The following is a 9,160-nucleotide window of genomic DNA, read 5'->3' on the forward strand; positions in this document are numbered from 1 at the left end:
GTTTGTATTTTGGCTCCTTATCAAGTACTATTCAAAAAACAGACATACATTTATTCACTTAGCAGAAGCCCTTCTCCAAAGCAACTTACAATGGATACTATGTAGTGTTATGAGCCCACACACCTTATTCACCATGGTGACTTACACTGCTAGATACACTACTTACACTAGGTCACTCATCCATACATCAGTAGAATACACTCTCTCTGTCACTCACACACTATGGTTGAACATGAGCAGCATGTCTTTGGACTGTGGGAGGAAACCAGAGCACCCAGAGGAATCCCACACAGACACAGGGAGAACTCCACACAGACTGAGCAGGGATCAAACCCACATCCTCTCACACCACCAAGGCACCGTGAGACAGCAGCACTACTCGCCGTGCCGCCGTGTCACCATGGTACATACCCAGTAAAGAGAGTCTTGTACAGTAATTGTTTTTTAAAAAGAACTATTCGTAATTGTACTTAAAAGTTTACAATATCTGTGCATTCTCAGGCCTTAAGAAGTTTCTATGTCATGAGATCTGACCTTTTAGTGTTTAGAAACTAACTAAATGGCATTTGCTGCTTGTCCTCAGTTCCACTTTTCATACAAGGTGGTCTGCATGCTGTGTTGAAGAGTTCATTCTGGAAAACTAATTTTTTTTTTTTGTAAAATTCAGACTTTCGCCACTTAGATTTTGCTTCATGTATTTCTGATTTACTAGTTATCTAGAACTTGATTTAATAAAAATGCCTAAGTCATGAAAGTAGAAATAAGGGCTAGATTTTTCCCCCACTTTTACAACAATATTCAGTTAAGTAATTAAACTGTACTTGTTTTTTTTTTTTTAAGTTTTATACATTTTTTGACACCTTCTGCTTGCTGTGCTCAGCAAATCTCCACCTCCAGCAATATTCATCTGTCATGCAGATGGTGCATCAATCATTGGTTTCATATAACCTTTAGTTTCAGTGAATGTAAATTTTGGTTTTAGGTAATAATTTCAGAATCATCAGGCTATAAACTGTATTATTTGTTATTTAAGTTTCTTGAACCTCTTTGGTGAAAGAATATTTATGGACCTTATTTTCAATTTTTTTGGGAGAATTTCAGCCTGGTAAGCCTGATGTCCCAATTATTTTTTTAATGTTATGGTGTTATTTTGAAAAGTCCGCACTTCTTCGGGTTATTTATTTAGTCCCTTGTACAATTCCCTGCATATTCATTTATCTTACATTTTTCAGTTGGAAAATAATTATTGTTAAGGCCAAGATATTTACTTGCATGTCAATTAAATGTAAAGCTTTCTATTATTATACAGTTCAGGTTCAGAGAAGTAATAAATCTGTAACTGTTCAGTTTATCTTAATTGCAATCCGCTAAATGCCTTATGTTATAATATTTCATTTTTTCTTTATGGACTTGTTTTGCTTTTTTGACTGAATGTACTGTATTGACTACAATGTGTATCTGGGTGTGAGAGAAGTGTTACCTCTGCATTTTTGGTGACAGCATCGCAGGCCTTCAGTGGGGCTACAAATGAACAAATTGTGCAATTCTAGGGCATCTTGGCTCTTGAAGATGGGATTGTGAGCCAGCTACTGTGTTCCTGCCAAGAAAACGTCAAGCGTAGGTGGAAGGAAGCTCACTGCAGAAACCCACAGGCCCAGTGACCCATTGAGGAGGTGATGAGAAGGTACAGAGATTCATTTAAAGAGAGTAGTATTGGCCATCTCTGTTGTCTGGCTGATGGGCCATTCGCTTGCTGTCCACTGTGTGCAACTGAACACTTCGTATCCTCGCCGTGTTACCAGGTACTCAGCCCTTGTCTTGTGCCACAGACTGCAGATCTTCTGCAGAATTTTCTGGCAGAAGTTCTTAAGTGCAGAATAGTAAATGACCGAATATGAGGGATTAAGGAAGGAACCCCTGCAACAGCCAAGATTGAAGTCTTCATCGGTGCGATAAAAGACAGGGGCGTCTTAAGACATCTAAGCATACATGAACAAATAACAATGCCAGAGTGTATTTTAATACAGTGCCAGCATAAAATCATAGTACACAGAGTGTTTGTTTTCAGTTGTTATTCTTCTTATTTAGATGTTATTTTCTGGCTGTGCTCCACTGCCTGTTCTTCAAGTTATTGCTTTGTGTGAGATATTGAGCAGTCAGTGCCATGCATGACTTGAGCTCACCCAAAAGGATTATCTGATCATTTGTCAGTGTCTTGTTAAAAAAGTTTGGGTAAATTGGGAATCGGTAAGTTTGGATAATTCTTACAAATTCAACTTTAACTGATTGACTTAAACACCTGAGAGTGAATGGGCTTAAATCTGCAGGCAAATGACGCTGGAGATGTTAGTAATTCTAGATGCTATATTTAGAAAGGTGTGAGGGTAGCTCTGATCTGGGTGGGGGGGTGGTCTGGTGGAAACAAGTCCCGCGTGAGTTGTGTTAGTGCTTTAATTCATGTCGGAAAAGCATGCCGAATCATCGAGCCTCTGGGAAGTGCTTAGAATAACCGAATCGAGCCTCTGAGAAGAAACTTAGGATAAAATTATGATTTTTTTTTTTTGGTGTCGATAATATATAGTTTGCATTGTGTAATCCCATTTGTTATTCTCTAATTGTGATGGTCAACATTCTTTAAATGCAGTTTATAAATTATACCTACTTGGCATATTGCACATTTTCAGTGTTTGGGGGCATCCTACACAGTGAAATATTTAGAGTTTCATCAAATGGGCAAGTCTGTGCATGATAATTCTCTCAAAACTGATTTAACTCACTCACTCACAACTAACTCACTTTTAGTATGTGGTATATATACACATTGCTGGTCCTCCGTGTGTTGTGTGCCCGCGATGATGTTGACATGAAGGAGAATTCTGGGATGGCCTCCCACTGGCATCTGGGTTGGGTGTTTGTTTGTTTGTCTGTTTGTTCATTCGTTCATTTGGTAGGCTCATGGCTTCTCTGCAAGTGCAGGAGCGTCACCGCTAATGAGGCTGCGTGGGGACTGCGGAGAGCTCCCCTGATGCATACTGTCGATTGGGTCTGTCGCGATGTGAGGATTAGGCCAGCCATTCCAATTACTGCGCAGAGCCCGGAGGTTTAGCAGGCATCGATGCGGCTGTCGGACGACGAGCGCGGTGGGCAGCCACGGGACACGCTGAATGACAGGAGCTGGCGCCTGACTACCTGCATACGCCGATGTCATGTTGTATTCATTAGCGACAAAGGGTTCTAGGTTATACAAAAAGTTGAGAAGGAAGGTGGCAGCACATAGGGAGCACAGGATTGCCCTGGTAATCGCAGCAGACGTGGCACTGGAAATCGAACACGGGTACGACAGAAATTATTCTAATATTAGTAATTATAGGAATATTAATGTTACCTGTAAACAACAGGATGCCCTGTATTGTTATATACTGTAGCTAAAGGGAGACGTAGGCCATGTCCACACACTGATTCAGGTTAAAGGCACATATAAGGGGTGGACAAAATTAGAGAAACACCACATGACACCGGAGTTCAACTTTGAAGTAAATCACAATTACAGACAAGCTGAGTCACGTTTTGTCAGCTGCCTATTGGCAATATATGTCGGCTATAAAAGAGGTATGGCAGCTGACCCTGAAACAGTATGATGTGATGAACAGAGTTCTATAGGGCTAATTAGTCAGTCCCCTAATTTCAGGTGCATCGGTCACAGAACTGCAAAATTTTTGTAATGTGTCAAGGGGAACGGTGTCAAAAATACTGACACCGTGTGCTCAACATGAACCAACTGCACAGGGAAAGAGGAACCGTGGCCACAAATCAAAGCTCGCTGACAGGGATGGACAGGCACTACATAGGCTCCAGTCTCGAGAAAAACATTTATGCCATGAGCATCACAAAGCTGGAATTTATGGCAGCACTGCTTTTTGGAAACTCCTTGTATGCAAGGCCAAAGCACAAAGACACTTACCCTGGTGAAAGAAGTACAAAACTTGGACCCTTGAGCAATGGGGAAAAGTAATATGGTCTGAATGAGTCATCTTTTACCCTATTTCTTACACCCAGATGGGTTCATGTTTGGAGAAAGTCAAAGGATGCCTTCAACAGACAATGTCTGTTGCCACCTGTTAAACATGGTGGGGGATCCGTAATGGTATGGGCAGCCATCTTGTGAGAGTCATTCGGTCCAATGATTGCTCTGAAAGGTCATATAATGTCCAAGGAACACGAGACCACGAACAGGAACACGTACACCTTATGGTGGATACACTGCTCCATTGTGATGTTTACATATTTCAGTATGCCTATGCCCACATACACACTGATAAACAAATTCAGTGCCTTCAATCGCCTCCCTAATCACAAGATCTAGAGATCATTGAACCTTGAGCAGAGAGTAGAGGAAAGATTTCCATCCCTCAAAGAACTGGAAGATTTTCTTCTTGAAGAATGGTGCAATATCTCACTATATGCTGTTCAAGACTTATATTGATAACATTCCAAGAAGGATTGACGCTACTCTGAAGGCAAAACGAGGCCCTACTCCTACAGGGTCCATAATATTAATATATTGTGAGGTGTTTCTGTAATTTTGTCTACCTCTTGTAATATGGTATAGTTTTCCCTGTTTGTTGAGACCTCATACAGCTCTATGCTATGTTCGAGTGGCAGATTCTGCCTCACTTCCGGGTCATGTGACAGTGGTGGACTCAGTACATTTCTGCACATCCAATATTCCTCAGCCCAGGGTTAGGTTACATGCAATTAATGTAAATCCAGATACTCCAAGTAGAATTGTGTAGTATATCTCTTTAGCTCTCTGTAATGACATGAAGTCACCCAGTGTCACAGTGATGGATATAAACTTATGAATATTTCCAGTACTCCTGGTCTTTCTAAAGGGCCATTTTAAAATGCATAATGACCTATATTTCTTTGTTAAGACAACACACTCCCACTTTCCACAGGGGGAAGGTGTCTGAGTGTTATGATGAAAAATGAATGGATTGCTGTATACTGTCCTGGCCAGCTGGAGCATTTCGTTGCTTATGATCTTGAAGAAAAAACGGTGCCGGGAGGGAACAAATTGTACTTTTAAGTGTTACTGTAATGCTGCTGCTATCAAACCGTACTGGCTTGTGCTTAAATACTAGTTAAATTTAAGTCAAATACCCATTTGCTATAGACTACAACGCAAACATTTCTGATACATGTTCTACAGTCAAGAATAGGCACTCGTGGGGTAATTTACTGAAAGTGATAGCTTAAAGATGGCACTACATGAACATGGTGAAGGTGACAACACAATATCAGCAATGTTTCTGAAGGGTTTGCTAGGTTTCCGAGTTCATTGTAAAAGAGGTTGTTTTTAAAGTTGACCTGAAGTATGAATTCTGCACTGCAAATATAACTATGTGATCTCAGTCTGGTGTCTGGATGAATGGATTCACCTGTTTAGGTGAACAAAACCTTTTGAGCATTTATGCGGAAAACACACACACACACACACACAGAAGGCAATGGGCTGAGAAAAACTTTTAAAAGGGTTCAGTTGCCTAACCAGGACAAAGTTAGACCCATCACTGTTAACCATCTGTGGCGCTGTCCTGCACCGATACCTTTTAGCAATGCTGCTAAATGTTTAAAAAATGTAAAAGAATATTTTTTATTGTAGATGTTATTTTTAAGCTCTGCTTAGATGAAGATCAAGCTACCTATTGAATTCAGCTCATGCGAAGAAGATGGATGGACGGCGAAGGAGTCGGAACTGAAGCTTAGTGTGCCATAGCTTCATCTGCCTCATAAGTGTAGTTATTATGGATTAAGAAATATGGCTCCATCCTGGCTTGACAATGGGCTGCAGGCTGCGATCCTCTCCTCCTGAGGGCCTGCTGACTCCCGCCACCCTAGAGGTCTTTGCTTGGAGCTTGCCATTGCTCCTGCTGCACAGTTGGCTGTGTAGGTAGGCGGGAGTCTTATTAATAACGTTAAGCATGTCCCCCAGAGCCCCACACAAAAGGCGAGAGTTGAGCTACTCTGCTCTGCTTCCCTCACCCCACCCCATCGGTGCTACACCTCGTCGCCTCGGCTTCCTGTCACCGCCGCATCTATGTTGATGCGATCCAGCTGGCAAGCCGCTTGTTTGCCATTAAAAACACGCCTGTTGTTTTGATCTCTGTTCTGTGACGCCAGAGGAGAGCTGCTGGCGGAAATGAAGGGATTGGGTGCACGAGGCATCAAGGGCCCGAACCTGAACCCTAATGGGATACGGCCACCATAGTTGTTTATTGCATTATTCCATTTTTTTCAGAATATTATTAACTTTTGCGAGAAAGACTTAAATGAGAAATATACCTTCCTCCTATCCAAGTCACATAGTTGTGTGTGATTTTGATTTATTTTGATTTACTGCCATTTTTTTTTAGTTTTCTATATCTAGAAATTGTATGGGTTCATCCCTGCTTGCACAGCAGTACTATGCAGTGTGTTCTTTCGTAGTGATCAGAGTTTACTGAGTACCCTACTGTACCATACTAGTCATTTGTGGCAAGGAGATCCCAGGGAGGACAGATTTGGCAGTTCCCTTACATGGCTGAGATGAGTTGTCTCTGAATCATTTCTCACGGCGATATCTCCAATGCGGTCAGCTGGATGCGTATAAAGCTGTGTGTGGAATCGCGACTATAGTGCTGTCCTGCTAGTGTGCAAAATCTCCTGAAGAAGCCTGCAGAGATGTGAATGAAAAGACGCCACACTCAGGATCTACACTGAGATTGAATGTGTTACATCTAAGCATGACTTGAGTCCTCAGACTTCAGTCATCAGTGCTGCACATTGCACTTTTTTATTGCATATTCAATACCTTGCACATTTTTTTGTTCTCTAAATCTTAATTTTATTTTTTTACATTTTAGCTTTAACTCAGTTCCCTGTACATTTTCTTTTTTAATTTAATTTTAGTTTTATTCTCTTCTTATTTTTCTCTTTTAAATATATTGTCTTGTTTGCACGGTCTACAGAGTTGACTAGATTAACATTTCACTACAGGTTGTATGTGTGTATGTGACAAATATGTACATATACACACACACATACACTTTCTGAACCGCTTGTCCCATACGGGGTTGCGGGGAACCGGAGCCTACCCGGCAACACAGGGCGTAAGGCCGGAGGGGGAGGGGACACACCCAGGACGGGACGCCAGTCCGTCGCAAGGCACCCCAAGCGGGACTCGAACCCAAGACCCACTGAAGAGCAGGACCTGGTCCAACCCACTGCACCACCGCACCCCCCGTATGTGACAAATAAAATCTTGAAAATCAACATAACTGCTGCAGTTTCTTTATATGCAGGATCCTTTTGAAAGCTTTTGTATGTAGAAACAAAAGTTCTATTAAGGCACAGAAAGCCCCCCCCCCCCCCCCCCCCCACACACACACACACACACACACACACACACAAAAAAAAACCCTAGTGATGCTTTCCAGAGTAAAAAAATGCATTAAATAATTGGAGACAGGAAAGGGAAGGCGCCTGTCTAATGAGTTCTTTATGATAATTAACAGATTGGTACAAGCAGGAACAGGATAACGGATGTGGTTTCGTATTGACACGTAAGAGGCACCACAAATCTGAATTGGAAATGTACAGAAGCTGACACTTCTGTGTTTGCAGGGTGTGCGCTTCCCACACCGGCATTAAACTTTACCAACGCTTTCCAGCAACCATCACAGACCAGCTCTTTGCGTTCACACTTTTACACTAATAACAAAAGTTGCAATGTTACCGAGAGCTGTGCACGCAGTCAGGAAAAAAAAAATAAAATTGTTAAAAATTTAGTACTCTTTCAAAAATGCATTGTTTTAAATGTGACACAATCTCTACCTCCCGGTAGATTTATTCGTTTAGCTAACACAACTTAAAATGTTAAGCTACTACGTACAGCATAGGTTATTTACCCTTTTATGCAGCGGAATAATTTTAGTGGAGCAATTTAAGGTAAGTACCTTGCTCAAGGGTACTAAAACTGGAGGGGGGATTCAAACCTGCAACCTTTTGGGCCAAAGGTAGTAGTAGTAGTAAGCGTTACACTACCAGCTGCTCCAAGAACACCAACCTCAATACATAAAAGTAATAATGACCAGAATAAATACATGTGATGAAGTATCCTTACATTTTATCAACTGAGGCTAATGGGATTCGGGCTTTAGTTTTGTCTTGTAAGATAATGTGAAAAGTAGAACTTCTTCAGCACAATCATATACCCTACCGTTTTAGAGGTATAATTTTATTCTTCATCCTATGTTTGCTCAGAGGACCTGTTTCAGGTTCTACTCTGTTCACCAGCATCCCATGTTTGTGGTCCACTGTGGGACTGACTTCCTCATGCGGACGTAGGGAAGCGTGGCCTCCGGACAGGACCGTTCGTTAAACGGCGGCTGTACGAGACAGACCTGCTCTTTGTAGCCCTGTTCCTGTCCAGTGCTTTTTTTTATCAGCTAGAATTATGGCTTGTCACCGAGCGCATTTGTCTGCGTTTCAGTTCTGTTGGTGTGAAACTTCCTACAATATTTTTCTCAAGGCATTTTAAGATGGGCTTTTCTTCTGAAAGCCTTGCAAGGTGTCATTCTTTTTAAGTTTTAACTGCTGGAGCCAAATTGCCATCGGAGATTTTCTTCTACAGCGCAAGCTGAATGTCTTTATTTTTTATCCCGTTATAGTTCACCTCAGCTGAGATGAGCTGTGAGCGCAATCTTCACATCGCAGAAAAAATTCTTATACAATAAATGCTCCCAGGATAACAATAAAAACCAGGATATTTGAGTTTTTCAGCACTGAAAAATTCTATCATGATAATATCTGTATTAATACTAACAGTATGTGATTTTTTTCGTTTCAAAAATTTACTTTTCATTGTTATTTTAAATTATGTTTTTGTTTTGGAATCCTTACAACTACAAAAAAAATTGCTATCAGACTTAACCTACATTTACATTTATATTTATTCATTTAAGAGACGCTTTTGTCCAAAGCGACGTACATCTCAGCAAAAAAACATATCTGCTATACATTAAAAAGAAAATAATAATATATATTATTATATTATAATTAATATAATAATAAAATTAAATATTATAAAAATATATTACCTACTCCTTTTAACAAGAAA

Source organism: Scleropages formosus, chromosome 7, assembly GCF_900964775.1.
Source record: "Scleropages formosus chromosome 7, fSclFor1.1, whole genome shotgun sequence".
Taxonomy (NCBI): Eukaryota; Metazoa; Chordata; class Actinopteri; order Osteoglossiformes; family Osteoglossidae; genus Scleropages; species Scleropages formosus.